The following is a 21,480-nucleotide window of genomic DNA, read 5'->3' as shown; positions in this document are numbered from 1 at the left end:
GGCTTTCTGCAGAGTTGGCAAAAATCATGGCTTCAGGGGCCAAACAGGCTCCTACATGTGTCGTTTGGCCTTTGCTGTACTGGCACACACGGTACTTTAAAAAAAATGTACAGAAGCCACCAAAATTTAAAAATTTGAAGAGCTAATATTTAAGCAAAAACAACAAACGGTTTTTTTATGGCTTCTCTTGAAAGAAAGAAAACGTGGACTTACAGGGCAATACTACCCACACACCACTACCTACAGATGTGCTTGCCCTGTGCAGAATCTTTTAAACCATAAAGGAATTACAACTCCACACCATATAAGGCATCCAGTTTACAGAAAAGTTAAGGAAAGAAAAGTAACAAGTGCACTTGTGTGTAGATGTTCAACAAAAGTGAAACAAGTCCGGTGAGAGTGGGGTATTAAAGAGGGAAGGCTTCCAAAAAGGCGGGCTGAGCTCAGATGGGCAGGAAGAAAACAGCGTGTGCAGAGCTAAAGGAAGTTCCAGGAACAAACACACATGGCTGGAATGAGTAAGTCAAAAAGATAGATCACAGCCTGCCTCACAATACAGATACAAAACACACACACTTGACTTTTTAATTTGAAATTGAATTGAGGAACACAGCAGTCAGGAATTTTAACAATTAAGCTCTGAGAAATGCACAGGCCAAATCCAGCCATTTGGCCATTAAATCCAATCTCTAGGAGGATAAACGCTGGATACTTCTTAGATATATGACCAAGTAATTCCCCAATTTTCATCAAATGCCAGGTGGAAAAGCAGTTACGGCAAGAGCCTCGTCAGTGCCATGGACGTGGGGCAGCAGGGCCTCCAAGAGCCAGTGAACCAGTTCAAAAATAATTCTGGAACCTCAGAGATCCTATTACTAAGAAGCAGAAATAGATTTTCAAGTCCTTGCTTTGAAATATTAAGCATTGTTCCACCCAGCTCTTTCCACCATCCTGAAACTTTTATTAAAATCAGTTCAAGGTGAGTCAGCTTCTAAAAGCTTCTAAAGCAAAGCTCTGCTGTGCCCCCACACTCACAATGCAGAGTAGTTGAACTTCACCACAATGTGACTAGCACAATATTTTTTAATACAAAAATGTTTTCTTGTTAGCAAGTTAGAGCTAACACATGATAGCTCAAAATGTATTTGTTAATCTGAGTTGAGATCTAACTGTTGCTGTTCTACAATTTCTGTTATTTTTCCCATGACTATTTCAAGATTTCTACTAGCAATTCAAAACTCCAACCTCTAGACATGATTAGTCTTCCATGTTAAAAAAAGAAAAAAAAAAAAAAGGCTTAGTTTGGAAACACTGGCATCCTCAGACACAAAAACAATTACGCTTCAAAATCCTGGGAGCTACCAGTACCTTCCCTAACCTTTGTAGTTCCTTTTTTAACCTCTCCACAAGAATCGCCTCTCTCTCTTTTCAAGTAAGTCCTTTCAACCCAGGGCCTAGATGATAGAGACAGAAATAAGAGAGAGAATGAACTATGCGGTCAGAGACCACTAGATGAAATCACCCATGGAGTGTGCAAGAGAAGAGGTCCAAGGACTGAATCCTAGGGCCGGCCAACCATTAAGTCAGAAAAAAATGGAGAAAAGATGTTTGAAGAGAAGAGGCATGGTTAATAGTCCAAATTGTTAAGGGGTTGGGTAAGATGAGAACTGGGAATTGTCTGTTGGATCTGGGGCAATAAAAGACACAGGTAACCTTGACATGAGCAATTTCTACAGAATGGTGAGGAGAAGTGTACACTGGAGTGGATAAAGGAGGAATAGCATAGTCAACTCTCTGAATGAGTAGAAAAGGAGAAGTAGCTGGAGATGGATGTGTAGAGAGGGCACATACTAAAGGAATGACCCAGAGAAGTCCATCACATAGGAAAGAGAAAAATGACAATTGCAGGAACAAAGAGCAAATCTCTGAATGGGTGAAAGGATGTAGATCACAAGGGTAAGATCTAGCCTTACACATGAGCAGGGAGAGATCACCCATTGCAAAGAAAGGAATACAGAGTAAATGGGTACAGATGCAGGGCAGATGGTAAATTTGGTGAGAAGATGAGCAGTTCTCTTCAGATTGCTTTTAGAAGTGATCAGTTGACAAAGCTAAAAGGAGAATGGTGTTGGAGGTTTCAGGAAAGAAAAAGGTGAAGAGTGAGAATGGTGAACTGATATATGGGTAGTGGGTAAGCACGGGGTGCCCATTGGATATTCCTTTCCTCCTTCTGCCTCCTTCAAGAACCTTGGCCACTGTGGTTATTATCCATGAACACAAAATCTCATAATTATGCTCAAAGATGAGCCTTATTGCTTTAAAACAAAAACAAAATCTCGGCCAGGCACGGTGGCTCACACCTGTAATCCCAGCACCTTGGGAGGCCGAGGCAGGCAGATCACGAGATCAGGAGTTTGAAACCAGCCTGGCCAATATGGTGAAACCCCGTCTCTACTAAAAATACAAAAATTAGCTGAGCGTGGTGGCAGGCGCCTGTAGTCCCAGCTACTCGGGAGGCTGAGGCAGGAGAATCACTTGAACCCGGGAGGCAGAGGTTGCAGCGAGCCGAGATTGTGCCACTGCACTCCAGCCTGGGCGACAGAGCGAGACTCCATCTCAAAAATAAATAAATAAATAAATAAATCTCAAAACCAGCTATGACATAATCCTAAAAAAGGTTGTTAAAACTAAAAAGAAATTGTTTCCTGTTGGGATTCAAATAAATAAATAAACAAACTACCTAACTAACTGAAAGGAAAGCTTTTCTGGAATGTGTGCTGCTGGCCATGCCTTGGACACTATGAAAAATGCCTATGGCTGCAACCATGGCCCGCACTGAGAGTCACCTTCCTCTCTCACTTTGACAAGTACAGGGGAGTCATTGATGCCACAGGAGGACATTCCAGAGAAGCAACACTTCAAAGACTTTGGAAACCTATTACTGACTGAAAGAGGGAGGCAGCAAATAGACCAGCATAGTATGATTTCTGAGTTGTAACCATACTTGTATATGCTAGAAGAACATAACAGATCTGTTTCCCCTGAAGAAGGAGCAAGATCAACAGAAGGGGAGGAGTGTCAGTCACTCAAATGTGCTTGGCTTTATTTCAACTGTTGTGGGAGGTGGGGTTTAAAAATATCAGTGTCCAGCTACCAGGAGGCCCAGATTACTAATTCCCACCTCATAAAAGGAATTATCATCCTCAGTCCCAGTGGATGCACAGATGACTCTTGGCCCTAAACACTTGCAACATCATTACAAATATCATGGTGAAAGCTGCCTGTTTGACTATGTTGGAATGAACTCATGACAACAAGTCCTCTGATGAGTCCTTTGGGAAGAAAGGTTTGAAAATTACCAGGATAAACACTTTGCCTGTGTTTCCCAGGGTAAGGTGACAGTTTTTCAACTTCTTAAAAAATAACAGTCTCTCCATAAGAAAGCTTTACAAACATTCCCAACACACAAAAGCCCAGAGTTAGACATCCAAGCTGCTACCCACCAGCTACACTGGGCAAAGAGACTCTAGGTGTGTACAAAAGTAAAAAAGACTCTCAAAGGTGGCCAAAGTGTGATCACCACCTTTGATCTTATCTGAATGAGAGAAAACCAGATACCTGATAATGCAGGACTACATGCCTTACCCAAAATTCTTGAAGCTAATTAGTAATATGTTACATTTTAGAATGGTAATATATGTACTGTCTACTATGTAACACCTCCAAAAGATCTGGAGAAGCACTCTGTAATCAAACACAATATTTCTGTGGTAAAATATATGAATGTTCACATTAAGTTTAATACATTAAGATAAAGAATAACCTAATGTCATTTCAGATCAGGTCAAGATTTTGCTAAATGAATGTACCAAAGGAAGATGGAAGGAAGGAAGGAAGGAAGGAAGGAAGGAAGGAAGGAAGGAAGGAAGGAAGGAAGGAAGGAAAGGAGGGAGGGAGGGAGGGAGGGAGGGGGGATGGGAGGGAGGGAGGGGGGATGGGAGGGAGGGGGAGGGGAGGGGAGGGGAGCAGGGAAGGAAGGCTGAGAAGGCAGGGCAGGGAAGGCAGGGCAGGGAAGGCAAGGCAGGGCAGAGAAAGGAAGGAAGGGAAGGAAGGAAGGAGGGAGGGAGGGAATAAAGGCAGGCCGGCCAGTTGAAAACAAAAAGACTACACTTAAAAGAAAAAGAAAACTTCCACTTCTCAAAGCTTTTTGGATTTTGTATTTGTGCTCAAATAATCGAAGACCTGTAAAAATAAAAGCAAACATGCAAACTTTGCCCTGTGGGCTTGCTATACTGAACTCTCAGGCTTCCAAAGAGCTGTCATTTTTACCATATGAAAAGCAAATGAAAAAAGTGGAGATTATCAAAATGTTGACAAGCATCAGGCAAGCACCGTCTTTTGAATTCTGATATGTGACACTGTATGAATGGCATCCCGCACGTGTCAATGTTTCCAATGTACAGTGAGCAACACTGTTGAGCATCATCTAGCCTCTGAGTTCAGGGGTACCTACAAGCACAATGTTGACTATTCTGTTTTCTGGTAGAACTGCAAGATGTACAATGCTTACTGGTCTCTGACCTTCCCAGAACATCATCTTTTGTGTGAAAATAATACGGACCATGTGCCAGATCTGAATTCTCCTTAGGACAAGATCAAAGATACCCAGTGGATATGATTTGGCTCTGTGTCCCCACCCAAATATCACCTTGAATTGTAATAATCCCCATGGGAGGGACCCGGTGGGAAGTAATTGAATCATGGGGGTGGGTTTTTCCCATGCTGTTCTCGTGACAGTGAATGAGTCTCATGAGATCTGATGGTTTTATAAAGGGGAGTTCCCCTGCACATGCCCTCTTGCCTGTAAGATGTGACTTTGATCCTCATTCGACTTCTGCCGTGATTGTGAGGCCTCCCAGCCATGTGGAACTGTGAGTCCGTTAAACCTCTTTCCTTCATAAATCACCCAGTCTCAGGTATGACTTTATTAATCATAAATTTGGAAGGCCCAGGAAGTAGAGTTCATCAATTAATCAAGAAATGAAGGGAAACCTATTAACAGTGCTTCTCAATCTGATTGCACATAATTACCTGGAAATATGGCCCCAGCCAGAGAGTCTAATTTAATTGTTGTGAAATGGGGCCTGGGCATTGCCATTTTTGAAAGAAGCTTCCCAGTTAATTTAACGTGTCCTCAGGGTGGAGAACCAATGATCTAGAGTAGAGGTCAGCAAAGGTATTCTAAGAAGAACCAGACTGGATGGGCGCAGTGGCTCACGCCTGTAATCCCAGCACTTTGGGAGGCCAAGGCGGGCGGATCACAAGGTCAGGAGATCGAGACCATCCTGGCCAACATGGTGAAACCCCGTCTCTACTAAAAATACAAAAATTAGCCAGGCATGGTGGCGTGCGCCTGTAGTCCCAGCTACTCAGGAGGCTGAGGCAGGAGAATCACTTGAATCCAGCAGGCGGAGGTTGTGGTGAACCCAGATTGTGCCACTGCACTCCAGTGTGGGAGACAGAGCAAGACTCTGACTCAAAAAAAAAAAAAAAAAGAGCCAGACAGTAAATCTCTTGGGCTTTACAAGAGACACTGTCACAACTACTCAACTGCCACTGTAGTGTGAAAACAGGCATAGGCAATAGATAAAATGAATGGGTATGGCTTTGCTCCAATAGAACTTTATTTGTAAAATCAGGCAGTGGGGCCACAGTTGGCTTACATCTATTCTATAAGGAAGGAAGACTTCATATTTTCTACATGTATAGAAAATTATTACTTGGGCTTTAGAAGGATAATCTCAAACTCAGAGAGGAGAAGTATCAATATAAAACACTAGCTTTGGAGTTAAAAACAAAAAGTGGAGGAGGAAAACCTGCTGATCCAGCCCTCCATGTGACAGATGGGAACAGCAACCAAAGAAGTGGGCTGTAACCCGTGTTCCATACGAACTTCTTTACAAGGGAGAAGAAACCAATGGAGGAAAATGGGCAGGGAACACCAGGAGAACAGGAATTGTGATCCACACTGGAGGAGAAGAGTAGCAGGAGGTCATGCCAGAGTGGAGATTTTAACTCAAGGCCTGGCAAGCCTTTTAAGATCATTTGGCCAAGACATTTTGGACCTCACTGGTGTGCTGGCAGCAGGGACTTGAGAATCACCACCACTTGATGAGTTCAGAGACTCATCAAGCAGATTTCTCAGACAGGAACAAATGCGGGGGCAGGTGGGAACCAGCCCCCACAAGACTGGCTTATGGACTTTGGAGTTCCAAAAAGGAGGCAACAAATGGCAGCACAGGGGGAAGAAAGTTGGGGGCTCTGCTGAGAATGAAAAAATAGACGCCAGCAGGAGAAAGACTGCTGGAAATGCAACTTGGAGAAATCCCTCCCCGCTCAGTTTAGTTCTGGGCTGCTAGGAATGCAGCAGTCCAAAAGAGAAGTTTGCAAGTTTGATGTTTAAAATATACAGAATGTGCACCCAAAAAAGGTAGGCAGGAAAGACAAAGAGATGAGAGGCACGACCATTGCAAGTTTCTAAATTCTGCAGTAGAGGGTTACAGTTCCAGTCTTCCATTGTGATCAGGGAGTAGATTCACCCTCAGAGATAATTCACTGATTCAACAAATATTTGCATGCACCAACTGTAACAGGAAAGACTCTGTGCTCTACACAAGAAGCACAATGACGAAGCTTGTGGAGGGGAGAGGACAGTCGTTAAATAATCACACACAAATGTAAAACTGCAACTGTTTTAAATTCCAGACAGAAAAAAAACAGACAATGCTGGGGAGGTTAGAATGAACAGACTTGACCTACTTAAGAAAATGGCTCGGCCAGGCCTGGTAATTCACACCTGTAACCCCAGCACTTTGGCAGGCCGAGGTGGGGAGATCATGAGGTCAGGAGTTCGAGACCAGCCCAACCAACATGGTGAAACCCTGTCTCTACTAAAAATACAAAAATTAGCCAGGGTGGGGGCACGCGCCTGTAATGCCAGCTACTCAGGAGGCTGAGGCAGGAGAATCGCTTGAACCTGGGAGGCGGAGATTGCAGTGAGCAAGTGAGCAGAGATCACATCACTGCACTCCAGCCTGGGCGACAAAGCGAGACTCCATTTCAGAAAAAAAAAGAAAAGAAAAAGAAAAAAAAGAAAAGACAAAAGAAAAGAAAGGAAAAAGAAAATGGCTCCAGAGTGGAAATCCGAAGAATGAATAGGAGGTAAGGAAGTAAAGAGGGAAGAGCCTTCCAGGGAGGAAACGCATGCACACAGCCCAGTGGAGGAAGAGTACAGGGCAAGTGTGAGGGACAGGAAGAAGGATAGTGGAGCAGGAGCTCAGAGAACAACGGCAAGCAGAGATAACTGCTAGAGATGTGGGTGGGACAAGGACCAACGCACTGAAGAAACATCAGCTGAACCCAGGAACAGTGGGATGCCATGGAATGATTTTAAGCAGACTTGGGAAGGGGGTGAAAAAATAAGATTTGGGTTTCAAAAAGATGCCACTGTAAAGAAAAAAGGATTGGGATGGCCGGGCATGGTGGCTCACACCTGTAATTCCAGCACTTTGGGAGGCTAAGCTGGAAAGACAGCTGGAGCCCACCAGACTGGACAGAGTGAGATCTCATCCCTACAAAAAACTTTAAAATGTGGCCGGGTACAGTGGCTCATGCTTGTAATCCCAGCACTTTGGGAGGCTGAGGCAGGCAGATCACTTTAGGTCAGGAATTCAAGACCAACCTGGCCAACATGGTGAAACCCCACGTCTATTAAAAACACAAAAAATTAGCCACGCATAGTGGCGCGCACCTGTAATGCCAGCTGCTCGGGGGGTGCTGAGGTGGAAGCATCGCTTGAGCCCAGGAAATGGGGGCTGCAGTGAGCCGAGATCATGCCTCTGCACACCAGCCTGGGTGGCAGAGTGAGACCCCCGTCTCAAAAAATAAGAGTTAAAAAAAAAAAAAAAAGGATTGGGAGAAGTGACGGGTAGGGAGCAGATACAGAAACTACTTGGATGCTTTCATGATAGATTTCTAACTGGAAGCCATGTCACAATTGACTAGGAGTCATAGCTTTCCATCAATTTAATTTCAATCTGGATTCTAGACATTCATCACAGATTTACTACCAATGGGAAAAGCATTAAACCTTTCTCATTTTTTTCTGTTCTGAGCCCTAAACACAGATAATACAGTCTCTGCTAGCAACGGCTGCTACATAAAGTGGGTGTACTATAAAAAGAAAAAGTGACTCCCAGGAAGCCAATCATGTCTAGATCTTCAGCAGCTGATACCCAAGTCACCCTGCCCAAGTTCTTCAGGACCTTAAAAAGAACTTCAGAGTTTTTTTTTTAATGAATTTTTCTCAACTTATTCTCTACGTGTGTAACTCCCTCTGGAACCTTCCAGGAGGTGAATGGTCATAGTCTCACAGAAGACAATTGGTTAAATATTTGGGGGGTTCATGATCCTGGAGCTACCCAAGCAACCTCACCCCAAGATAATTAAGAGCTGTGCCATGCTGGTGCTCAAAATTGGTCTGGCCTTTCATATAATACAAACTACACATGAGAGACCAATGTGTGCTATTAAACCTATGCTCGTTGATTTCATGTAAAGATGGAATTTCAATATAAACTTAAAAAAAAAAGGTCTATTTTAAATTTCTGGACAATTACAAGTGAGGTAAAATGCTGCCTTTTGCCAGCTGTGTTACTTTTGGGGGAAAAAAAGCCAAACAGACTTTTCTTCTTTTATGTTTCATATCGAAGCCACAAGCCAGCAAACACTGGTATTTACTCCAATGTTAATAAAAGTAAATTGCTTTGTGGTTTTGGGTCATTGGTATAAAACTTGTGCTCTTTTCAGTTTATGTTACGTATAAAAGTTCAGAATTTCAAGATACATCTAGCACCAACTGATGACTTACGTATGCTTTTCTATGTGATTCAACGCATTTTTTTCAGTTTATGTTTGAATTACTTCTGCTTTTCTATGCCAAGTGCTCTCACAATTCCTGTGGGATTCTTTTCCTCTCTTCTTCTATCTTTTAACTTTCATGATGTTAGAACTTTTTTTCTTCTTGAGATATCTCCTGGATTGTAATCTATTCAAGGAGGAAATCAAACCCACAAGAAGTTACATTACCAATGAAAACTCTCATGTCAAACTGTAAGTTACCAATAAAGATTTTTCTCCCAGAGAGATGAAATCTAATTAATCCTTTTTGCAGTTGCCTTTTTACTTCCTACAGGATACAAGTCAACTGGGACCAGCACAAACAACTTGAAAAGAACATTCTAGGACCAATACACAGATGTCAAACATACTGCCCCCTCCCAAACCCATCGTATCCCCACACCAGATGTTGGAGTTGGATGCACTCAAAGTTCAGCACTTGATTTCAAGTCAGTCTTTCCATCAGCCAGATGTTCAAGTAGACAGTTCCCTTTATAATTATTTATCATACAAAGAGAACTTTGCAGACTTCAAGCAGCAGCCCCTTTGGCAACACTGGCCAAAATGCTAAATAGGTTAGTCTTCTGCAAGCTGTCCAAAAACATGCTACTGATTTAGACAGTCCTGCAGAACAATCAATCATGGGCGAGGCCCCGATGAAGGGCTGTGGGATGCACATGCTCATTTCATTAGGCTCTTACTTAGGTCTGAGCATTTTTCTCTTTTATGTTTTAAACTAAGGTAATGATTTCCATGCAAAGCAAAGGGACAACATGTGAGGGAGAAATGCCACTTGGATTCATGCTTTGCTGATGGCCTTCACAATTCCAAATCCTCAAAAATTTTTTGAAGGCCTTCTAGCCATCAGGAAACTGCCAAGCTTTCAAGAACCTAACAGAAATCAGGCACTGGCCCTCAACACAACCCCAGTAAACCCTGCTTCTTTTTTATTATTTTTGTGGCAGTTTGTCACAGATGTCCTAAGGGAGTTACCAGTAAGCTAACACTGTACTCTTGCTCTAGAGATTTGAGGCCAAAATTAGGTATCAAACAGCCCGTGGGACCACAGACCCTCAGCTTCTCAAAAACCATCTATAATTTTATGTTTTTTATCTTTTTCTTTTTTAAAGTAAAAGACAATAGAAAGTGTGCAACTCACAATAGAATATCCATCAAATGAGGCAAAACCTCTTTAGTCATTTTTAAGCAACCGAAGAAATAAGTCCAAACAAACTGCATCTAGCATTCTAGGACTCGAGTAAGAGAAGCATGGCCAACGGCATGGATTCTGCAGCCAGACTGCAGCCTATGAAACCCTGTTCAGCCGCCTCCTAGCCGTGAGCAAGTCATACTAAAACACTCTCTGCCTCTGTTTACTCATTTGAAATTAAAGGTAACAACAGTACCTACCTCAGAATGTTTCTGTGAAGATTCAACAAATTAATAGGTGCTTAGGAAGTGCTAGTGTTTAGAAGAAGGTCTAGCATAGGATAACCACTACATAAATGTTCATTATTCCTATTTCCACAAAACTATAAACAAACCAGATTATTGTATCTTGAGTGTTAAACAAATAAAGGAAATTAGGAGCGACAGAGCCAGTTGGAGAGCATTTATTTAAAAAAATATTAAAAACAACTGCAATTTCCAATGGGCCAATGTGCAGCACCTGCCACAGTCAGGGGAACTGAGGACGGCAGGAAGCTCATCAGAGCAGGCATTTCCTTGCCAGCATGCATGGCGCTCTGGCTCTGAACATCCGTCAACTACACCCACTGAAATAAAAGGCTTTTCTATAAGAGGAAAAGCCAAAGAGACACAGCTACTCAACCACTCATAATGGCACCAAATGAACCAAGAGAGGGCTGACGGGTAGCAGAGGAACTCATGACCAAGGCAGGTGGCTCTTTCGGGCTTTTATGCCTTTAAAAATTATGTATATTTTTATTTTGAGTAATTAGAAAAATACTGAAAAGCACTGAGAATCAATCGTATAACAAACACACCTAAATCTCTACTCAAAACTGACAAACAACTTAAAAAAAATCTTCTTGTGTATATTTAAGATCTATAACATGAATTATAAGATATATATATTATAAGATTATATATATTATATATATGTATATAAAATAAGATGATTACTATAGTGGAACAAATTGACCAAGGCCAACGTGTAATATAGGTGAAGAATGTTCCAGCAAACCTGGGGCTCACGTAGCATTGAAACAGGCTGCTGCTAGAAGAGAAGCATCAGAGCTTGCTAGTGACAACAGTAATTTCACCATAAATCTGAAGTGATAAGCATTTCTATTTATTTATTTATTTATTTTAGAGGCAGGGTCTGTGTTGCCCAGGCTGGAGTACAGTGGCACAATAATAGATCACTGCAGCCTCAAACTCCTGGGTTCAAGCCAACCCCACCTCAGCCTCCCAAGTAGCTGGGAATACAGGCACGTGCCACCATATCTGGTTAATTGTTTATTGTTTTTTGTTTGTTGTTTTTTTGTAGAGACAGGGTCTTGCTATGTTGCCCAGGCTAGTCTCAAACTCCTGGACTCAAGCAATCCTCCCACCTCAGCCTCCCAAAGTGTTGGGATTCCAGGGGTGAGCCACTGTACGGGGCTCCATTTCATTTTTTGAATGCCAGGATCAGTTGCCTTAAGTCCATTGAGTGAACCAAGTTGATTGAAATATTTAGCTTTATTAAATATTAGTTCAAAAGTATGAGTAGAAAAATTATTCAACCTAATTTCAGGGCTGGCTAGTTCTAGCAAACTCCTCCAGAAACAAAAACCTACCTCTTTAGCATTCCTCCTGCGACATGGGTCTAGAAGCTGCCTCCCTGTCTCTTTCCTACCTCCTTAAATGCACCCATGGCCTAGACACTAGTTGGTGATAGTCCCCCACTCACAATCAGGATCACCTCTGTTCTCTCAGTTCTACTGTTTCAGCCCATTTCCTTTGTCCCCAACCACCAAATCTCTCAGACTCCCTAGGGATGAAGCCAGCACCTGCATTTCTGACTCCAGTTTAGGCAATGCATTTCTTGAAGGTGCCAGAGGATATTTAATTCAATATGCCCAGTGTCTATCACAGTGCCAGGCACACAATAAATGCTGAAAAATATATATATTTAATGGATGAATCCATAGCAACTTCAACCTCTCAAAGGACTTAGTGCCTGGAACCTCCCTTTTCCAAGAGAGAAACTCCTGCATTCCATTTCCGCCTTACCTCAAACCTCCCCTGCACCAGACCCTGTGCAGCATCTCCTCAAAGATCTTGAACTCAAAAGGTTTCCTAATGGCAGCATCTATTTTCCTGCCTCTTGATACTACCTCACACCTACTGGACCTAACAACAGTTTTCATTCCATCAAGATCTCCAATCGCCCTATCCTCCTGACCTGTCACTTCTGTTTTGGTTTCGATGACTTTTGTATGCAACTGGGTCATCAACAACTTCAGATGGAGTTAGTATCTTCAAATTTGCCAAGATTTGGACCACAGGATCTACTCTGTCTGCACTTAAAGAAAGCCATAAATTCTTAGTGGCTGGCTCTCTTTCCAAATATGCAACTGTCAGTCACTTCTATGAAGGCAACTTCCAAATTTATATTTCTAGCCCAAGCTCTAACCAGCTCCAAATATGTGACTGTCTAGATGGCTTCACATATGTCGCTGGATAGATCCTCAAACCCATCATGGCCCAAAGCAATCTTAGTATTCCTCCTCCCAATCAGATTCTTCTCCTGGTCCATCCCTCCTACCCCCTTCTCCTGGTCCTCCCCTCCCCTCCTTTCTTTTTCTTTTTCCTTGTCTTTTTCTTTTTCCTTTTTTTTTTTTCTCTCTCTCTCTCTTTCTTTTTTTGACAAGGTCTTTCTCTGTCACACAGGCTGGAGTGTAGTGGCATGATCACGGCTCATTGTAGCCTCAACCTCCCAGGCTCAAGCGATCCTCGATCCTCCTCAGCCCCCCAAATAGAAGGGACTATAGGCATGTACAACCATACCTGGCTAATTTTTTATTTTTGTAGAGATGGGGTCTCACTATGTTGCCCAGGCTGGTCACAAACTCCTGGACTCAAGTGACCCTCCCACCTCAGCCTCCCAAACTGCTGGGTTTACAGGCATGAGCCACCATGCCTAGCCTCTTCTCCTGGCTTTCTATTACTTCTAAAAGTACTACCAAGGCATTTACCACAGAATCAAACATAACAGTACTTGTATTGACTTCATTCCCCCTCCCCACCATGGAGTCTATAGTTGTATAAGGTAGGTTCATTTTACCTCTTTGCTGCCTCTCAAATCTGCAGCTGCCTTTCCATTTGCACTTCTCTAACACAGCCTTCATGACAGCATAAAGATGGCACTGTCCAAGAAAATTTTCTGCAATGATAAAAATATTCTGTATCTGTACTATGCAATATGGTAGCCACTAGTCACATGCGAATACTGAGTATTTGTAATACAGCTAGTGCACTGAGAAACTGAATTTTTAATTCAACTATTTCAATTTAAATTTAAATAGTCACACCTGACTAGTGGCTGCCATATTGACTGTGCAGATTTTTATAGTCAATTAGAATTCTATCTGTGCCGATCCTCTGTCTGTTGACTCTAAGATCCATATCCTACTGCCCACACTCCCTCTCTGCTTTATATCAAAGGGAACTTAAATTTCCCAGGCTCCTTTGACAATCGGCTTCCAGGTAAGAAAGTGACATTCATCACTGGATGAATATCATTGAGAGGCTTGGGTGAAGACTGGGGCAGGAGGTGTGGAAAAGGCAGGAAATCTTCCCTTCCCTATCTTTGCCTCAGGTGGCATCTCTAGCAGTGGTCATTTCTCCTCCATGCTTCTAGCTTTCCCTGGTCAGCACCTTCCTCCACATTGCAGCTCTTACTGCAAGCTTCGTCATGGTTCTAGCTCCTACTTAGCAGCCCCTGTCTCTGGGCTGAGGTAAAAATATCCTCCCTAAGTCCCTTCAGCCTTAGTAGGAGTAGTTAGTGGTAGCTTCTTGCTATTGTTAATCTCTGGGTTGATTCCCTGTCTCCTGTTTAGTTCTTAGCCCTTATACCATCCACATACCTAATTCCCTCTATTAAATTCCCTCCATTAAAATACCTAAAATGGGCTGTGCACAGTGGTTCACACCTATAATCCCAACCCTTTGGGAGGCTGAGGCAGAAGGACTGCTTGAGCCCAGAAGTTCAAGACCAGCTGGGGCAACAGGGTGAGACCTCATCTTTACAAAAAATTAAAAATATTATTTAGGTGCATTGGCACACACCTGTGGTCCCAGCTACTTGGGAGGCTGAGGTGGGAGAATCACTTAAGCCCAGGAGGTCGAGGCTGCAATGAGCCATGTTCAAGCCGCTGTACTCCAGCCTGGGTGACAGAGCAAGATCCTGCCAAAAAAGAAGGAAGGAAGCGACAGAGGGAGAGAGGGAAGGAAGGAAGGAGGGAGGCAAAGAAATACCTAAAATGATTTTTCTTTTCCTTACTGAACACTAATACATCATCCTAACTAAATTTTCCTCTTTAAGTTCTTTATCCTCATAATTACTGCCATGAAACTCAGCCATAATCAGCATGTTCATCTTCCAAATAGTAAATGATACAAAAGTATATCAGAAATCATAACTTACACAGTGCCAAGCATGTCATTGGCAGTTTTGCACATCCTAGTTCCTTATAAGAACTCTACGAAATCAATATTATTTTTCCCATTTTATAACTGAATATAATGAGGCTTAGAGAGCAACTTCAGCAGGTTAAACAGCAACTAAATGACTCAGGATGCCTCAAAAGTTCATATAAGTTCATGCAAAGTCATTCCACTCAAGTACACTATTCAAACACTGTCAATTCCTTCCCATTGTCTCAGGAAAGAGTTCAACTTCCTTAGCCTGATATTCAAAAAAGGACTCACAATCCTTTTTTTTTTTTGGTGACTGAGTCTCACTCTGTCACCAGGCCAGAGTGCAGTAGCGCAATCTTGGCTTACTGCAACCTCTGCCTCGCAGGTTCACGCCATTCTCCTGCCTCAGCCTTCTGAGTAGCTGGGATTATAGGTGCGCGCCACCACGCCCAGCTAATTTTTGTATTTTTAGTAGACATGGGGTTTCACCATGTTGGCCAGGATGGTCTTGATCTCTTGACCTCGTCATTGGCCGCCTCTGCCTTCCAAAGTGCTGGGATTACAGGCGTGAGCCACCATGCCTGGCCCACAATCCATCTTTAACTCATCTTTCCAGCCTCGGCTCCTACTCTCTCCTTGCCCAAACCCAAAATGAACTATGTGCTGTTTCCTGCACATATGTGATTAGTATTATTCCACCCCTATTCGATTACTAGGTACCTCTCAAGATCTGTTCAAACTTTGATTTAATTTCAACATATTTATTTGGTTTTTTTACAAGTCACTCATTTTAATCATTTTGTAGTAGCAAATAAATTGGAAGCAAGATTAATGTGCAAAAGAAGGAGACTGGCTTGTTACAAGTTCTTCCTTTCATCGGGTAAGATACTATGCATCCGTTTTTTAAAAAAATTTGTGGGTACATAGCAGGTGTATGAGGTACATAAGATATTTTGATACAAGCATACGATGCATAATAATTATATCAGGGTAAATGGGGTATCCATCATCTCAAGCATTTATCCTTTCTTTATGTTACAAACAATCCAATTACACTATTTTAGTTATCAACATACTTATTGCCTCCTATTTTGAAAATATCTTTCTCTTTCTTGCCCTTCCCTTAGGTTTCCCATTTCATAGTTCCTCATCTATTTATCCATTATTTGCCTTATAGTCTAGTTATATTCTTATTTTAATACCTTTACTAAATAACAAAGTCTTTGAAGGCAAAGATGCTATTTTAAGGATTTTTTTTAAATCTCCAGTCAGATGATTTGCAAATGTTTTCTGAATGGATTTGTATAACTGTTCACAAATGCAGCATCATGTGATTTCTTAAAAGAAATGAAAGTCAAAGGCCATGGCTTTGTCCAAAGTCTACCTTTGCCCTGGTCAGGGATGTGGCCTCCAGAGCCAAACTGCACACTGCCTACGTTCTAACTCAGCCCCAGCACTGAGAGACTCTATGATTCGGGCTAAGCTACTTAGCCTCCCTGGGCCACTGTGTTTTCACTTATAAAATAAAAATAATAAAACTACTTGCTTCAGTACTATTGGGAGGATTAAATGAGCAATTTATGTAAAATACTTACAACAGTGCCTAGGACAGAAAAAATGCTCAAAAAATGTTAGTTCTTATTAAAATCACATCACCTCTCAAACCAATGGTATAATGGACCCAGTTAAAATCCACATAATTTCCCTAGGTTATATAAAAATATCAATCCATAATTCTCCTCTAGGTCTCTTTCTAGAGCCCACCAGAAAATAAATTGTCTATACCTATTCAACAAGATAATCAAATTTATTTTTTTATTTATTTATTTATTTATTTTTTTTTTTTTGAGACGGAGTCTTGCTCTGTCGCCCAGGCTGGAGTGCAGTGGTGCGATCTCGGCTCACTGCAAGCTCCGCCTCCTGGGTTCACACCATTCTCCCGCCTCAGCCTCCGGAGTAGCTCGGACTACAGGTGCCTGCCACTGTGCCCGGCTAATTTTTTGTATTTTTAGTAGAGACAGGGTTTCACCGTGGTCTCGATCTCCTGACCTCGTGATCCACCCGCCTCGGCCTCCCAAAGTGCTGGGATTACAGGAGTGAGCCACCGCGCCCAGCCTGATAATCAAATTTATTACAAGCAGAATAATGTCAGTAAGACTGTGAAAGCAAGATGAAATTAATTGCCAATTGAGAAATTAAGGTCTATATTTCAGAAAACTTGTCTAAATTGAGAGCTATGTATCTAATAAACTCAAGAGATTTGTTACATCTACTGTAGAGAACACACATGCATTTTCTCTGTATCTAACCAAAGTATAAATTCTGAATTTTCAGGTTTGATATGCCAGGTTCCAAGTAGAATTTCCCTTTATGCCCTCAAGCTCTGATGGTCTTAGCCTCTGTGACAGAGACTGCTGCTCTTACATAGGAAGAGAATATTGTCCTTGCGCCTTGAAACTCAGCCCCCATACTGTGAAGGAGCCCGGGCCACATGGAGAGGCCACATGTAGGTACGGTGGTTGACAGTCTCGCTAAAGTCTCAGCTGACCTGTAGCATTGACTACCAGACATGTGAGCAAACAAGCTTCAGATGATTCCAGCCCCAAACCTCTGAGCTGACCCAGCTGACAGTGAGTGGAACAGAGAGGCAAGCTAGCCATGCAGAACTCCGACCAAATTGCAGGTCTGTGAGTGAAACAAATGCTGTCATTGTTTTCTGCCACTATGTTTTGCCATTGAAAGTAATGCTAAAAAGCACAATTATTTTGCACCAACCTAATAACTAGAGCAGATGGTTTGTTATAAAGCAGCAGCCCATTGATAAAGGCAGCATCTCCTCCCTCCCTCTGCCTTAGTGTCTCAGTCAAAACTGCAACACTGGTCAAAGAAGATGGTCAAGGGCATACAGTATTGTTTTAAATCTAGATGAGTCTAATAAAAAAGCAATTTTGTCTAATCAGTTGCTTAAGACAAGGCATATTACTTGGTGTACCCAGGGAATGTGCAGTTGCTCTTTTGGGCATGAAAACATCGCACACACGCACACGCACATGCACACACCCAAAACAATCAAACATAGTAAGAAAAATGAGAAAATTTGCATCAAAGATGCAAATAAAACTATCCAGGGTGAGGACAAAAACAAAAATTGACATAAACCTAAAATTTAAGCTGTGTGAGAAATATAAACCTAGCCATGTTTCTGGAAAATAGCCATTAAAGTTGATGCAACTACGGAGTCATAAGTTTTACAACCTCAATAGGCCAAATCGTCTCACTGACAAACTCACTATTGCCATCAAAGATATTGATCTAGCTGTTTCACTGGTATTACAAGAACTCATGCAGGCAAAAACAAACAAACAAAAAACAGTGTGTCTCACATCCAGGAGTTAAATAAAATTGGAAATAAAAGAATGTTGAAATGCAAATTCACTAACCAGGTAAGTAATTTTACTAGTTATTTTAAAGGAACAAGAGATTTCTTATGTGTTAGTATCAAGTCAGAAGGTACCACCATTGGATATCTTGTCTGAGGTCGAAGAGTCTTTCTTTAACAACAGGTTAATGTAACTACCATGATTAACAAGACTCTTGACATTACAGACTAACTACAGCAGTAACAATTTAGGATTTGAATAAGTCACCAAACTCAGAACATTAAATTAACTTGTGTGCTGAGTTGAAGCAACTAAATGCAGAGGTCCTCATCAGCATGTTTGCCATACAGCTGTTTTATTTGGGTTTTTTGTTTTTTGAGTCATTTCAGGCAGCGTATGAAATAACTCTAGCAGACGACTCAGTAAATGATGCCAACCACCTGGAAATAGCTGAGCATTTAAGCCACATTCTTAGAAGCTGATTAGAAAGAAACAATGAACGAGCATCTGCAGCTGACCTTGCACCCAGCAGGATGAAAGCAGTGTCCTCTTCAAATACCCATTCCATTCTGGGTTGTAAAAACCAAGCTGAACAGTGTCTCTCCCCACTCTCATACAATCCCTCTCTGCCCCTGGACTGTTTCCAAACTAATCACTCCTGGCTCACCCCTCTCCTTTTAGAGTTAAGGGGAACACACCCAGATGTGGTCAACCAGAATTTGCTCACAATATTGTTTGATACATTAAATAACAAATCATCCTTTTATCTAAAGCCATACTTTTAAACACTATAATTGATAGCAGCCTCCCTTTCTTCATCTTTCAGAATGATCTGCTATTGTTTTCCTTTTAATCTGGGAAAGTTGCATTCTAGAGAATAAACTACAAATAAATATTTATAATAGTCAAACCCATAGAGAAATACAGTACATTTTATGGCTGTATCTATGGTATTCATGTCAATAATCCCAACTAATCAGTCGAAGAAGCATGTTTTCATGAAATTTGACCACACACACACACGTATGCACACAAGCACAGCTGTAAAACTCTCAGGTATATATTTTCTGTGCCATCAAAGCATATAATGCACAATCAGAGAAGGTCAGGATTTCAATCTCTCATCTTCTCACCACTGAGCATGGGATTGCCCTTAAACCATACCTATCATGCATTGAAAACAGCCTAATAATCAGATCAGATTCACAAGTGCTTTCTAGAAAATAGCTTGCTGTGAATGTTGACATGCCCTGCATAGCTTGCGTCTCTGCTTTATCTTTTAGCAATAGCTGTGAAATGTGCACTGCCACTAGATACACTACTTGTGACACATACTCAGGGGGCTGTTTGAATGCTACAGATTTCTCCCAGAGCTTACTTCAGGAAACACACCAGGAGGGGTGCGGCATCCTCCAGCACAGAATGAACAGCTGGCCACACCTACTCTCAAATAAGCAGTAGTTTTGCTCCCAGATGCACATTCTCTCTCTCTCTCTCTCTCTCTCTCCCTCATCATCCACCCATTTGAAAAACACTCCATTTTTATTAACTTCCATTAGCAAACATAAAATTTTTTTCAGAGTGCAAGTGGAAATCTTTAAACAATTTCTTTACCAACTAATGAAACAGAAATCATTTTAGTTTAATAAAACAGTGATCAAAGAGAATCACTTGGCCATTTAATTTACCCACTCCCTTATTTACCAGATTTTATCCCGGTCCTGGAAGAGATTTACATTGTAGCAGTGGATAAAAACATTACATGTGCATGTAACTGCTAATGATGGTGAGGGCCATGAAGGGAGCATGAAGGCAGTTATGGGAGAGAATAATGTGGTGGGAGTGGGGGACATTGAAAGAGAATAACAGGGCACAGGGAGACTGATTGACATGAAGTAGGAGGGGAGGACCAGATAGGCTTCTCCAAAGCAGTGATATTTAAACTTAGATAGGAAGGATGAGTTGGTGTTGACCAAAGTAAGAGTGTTGGAGGAGGCGGGGCAAGGAGAGAAGGGTAGAAGAGGGGAGGGAGATGGAAGACGAACAGAAGGGTGGAAAAAGGAAGACTGTTCCCTTCAGAGAAATGAGATAAATGGAGGCATTCAGGCTGGAGATTCACCCTAAGAAACAAGCTTTAGATAACAAATAAGTGAGCGACATGAGAGAGTATTAATACCTTTAATGTAGGAAGAGGTTATACAAGCAAGACAAATATCCCAAAAGAGAAAAGAGTAAAGGATATAAACAGAAATCTCGCAAAAGAAATACATATATGCAGCTGACCCTTGAATAACACAGGTTTGAACTTCACGAGTCCAGTTACATGTCAATTTTCTTCCACCTCTGCCACCCTTGAAACAACAAGACCAACCCCTCCTCTTCCTCCTCAGCCTATTCAATGTGAAGGAGATGAGGATGAAGGCTTTATGATGATCCACTTCCACTTAATGGATAGTAAATAGATTTCCTCTTCCTTATGATTTTCTTAAGAACATTTTCTTTTCTTTAGCTTACTTTATTGTAAGAATACAGTATGTAATACACATAACATACAAAATATATGTTAACTGACTATGTTATCAGTAAGGCTTCTGGTCAACAGTGGGCTATTAGTAGTTAAGTTTGAGCAGAGTCAACAGTTATACACAGATTTTTGACTAGGTAGGGTTCAGTGCCCATAACCCCTGCATTGTTCAAGGGTCAACTGTATATGTGTGTGTGTATCTATATATACAGTATCTCATAATTACCATTTTTTCCCTAACTCACTGACAAAGATGAAGAGGTTGGATAATCCCAGCACTGGGGAAGGTGTGGGGTGAAAAGTCCTCTTGTTTGCGGCAGTCCTTCTAGAGCACCGCCTGGCCACTGATAAACAACCTACTTTAGGTAAATATCCTTTGTGTCAGCAACAGCACTGAGTATCATCAAGTAAGAAGGGTGTGAGTGATTTCCCAGAACATAGCAGGCACTGAAGTATTCACTCAAATATTTATCAAGCACCTAAAACATACATGGCACCGGAACCGTGGGTGCTGCAAAGATGAGGAAGATCTTCTCCACCCTCGAGAACCAGCTAATCTATTGAGGGCACCAGAAAAGTACACATTTAGATATAAGACATGGTGAACATTAAAGAGGCACAAAAACTGCTGTTAACAACAGAGGTCCCCAAAAAAGGAAGAGCCATCTGATTTTGACAGATTGGGGAAGGCTTTGCAGAAGATTTGGCATGTGAAACTGGCCTTGCAGTGCAGAAGGAAGGAGGTGTTGGATTTCAGAAACTCCTGAAAGTGGAATGGTGAACAAACAGGCACCATCCCTGCCTCTTAGAGTCTACAGACTGGCAAGGGCATTAAACAAGCACGATGAGAAGACAAAGTTCAGGGAGCTAGGAGAATATCATAAAGGCAATTATCAAAAAATACAACAAAGCCCAGTGTTGATGAGGATGCAGGGAACTGAAACTCAAATATAGCACTGGTAGAAGGATAAG

At 41.8% G+C, this 21,480-nt stretch overlaps 1 protein-coding gene across 12 annotated transcripts in view; it reads right to left on the bottom strand.

The window, feature by feature from the left end:
• LIMCH1 (LIM and calponin homology domains 1) overlaps positions 1-21,480 on the bottom strand; it is a 339,225-nt gene that overhangs the window by 226,163 nt on the left and 91,582 nt on the right. The gene's annotated exons all lie outside the window — the stretch shown is intronic.

The sequence above is a fragment of the Symphalangus syndactylus genome, chromosome 16 (assembly GCF_028878055.3).
Source record: "Symphalangus syndactylus isolate Jambi chromosome 16, NHGRI_mSymSyn1-v2.1_pri, whole genome shotgun sequence".
Lineage (NCBI taxonomy): Eukaryota > Metazoa > Chordata > Mammalia > Primates > Hylobatidae > Symphalangus > Symphalangus syndactylus.
The sequence above is the reverse complement of the archived record's forward strand: the minus strand, read 5'-3'. Positions and strand labels throughout refer to the sequence as shown.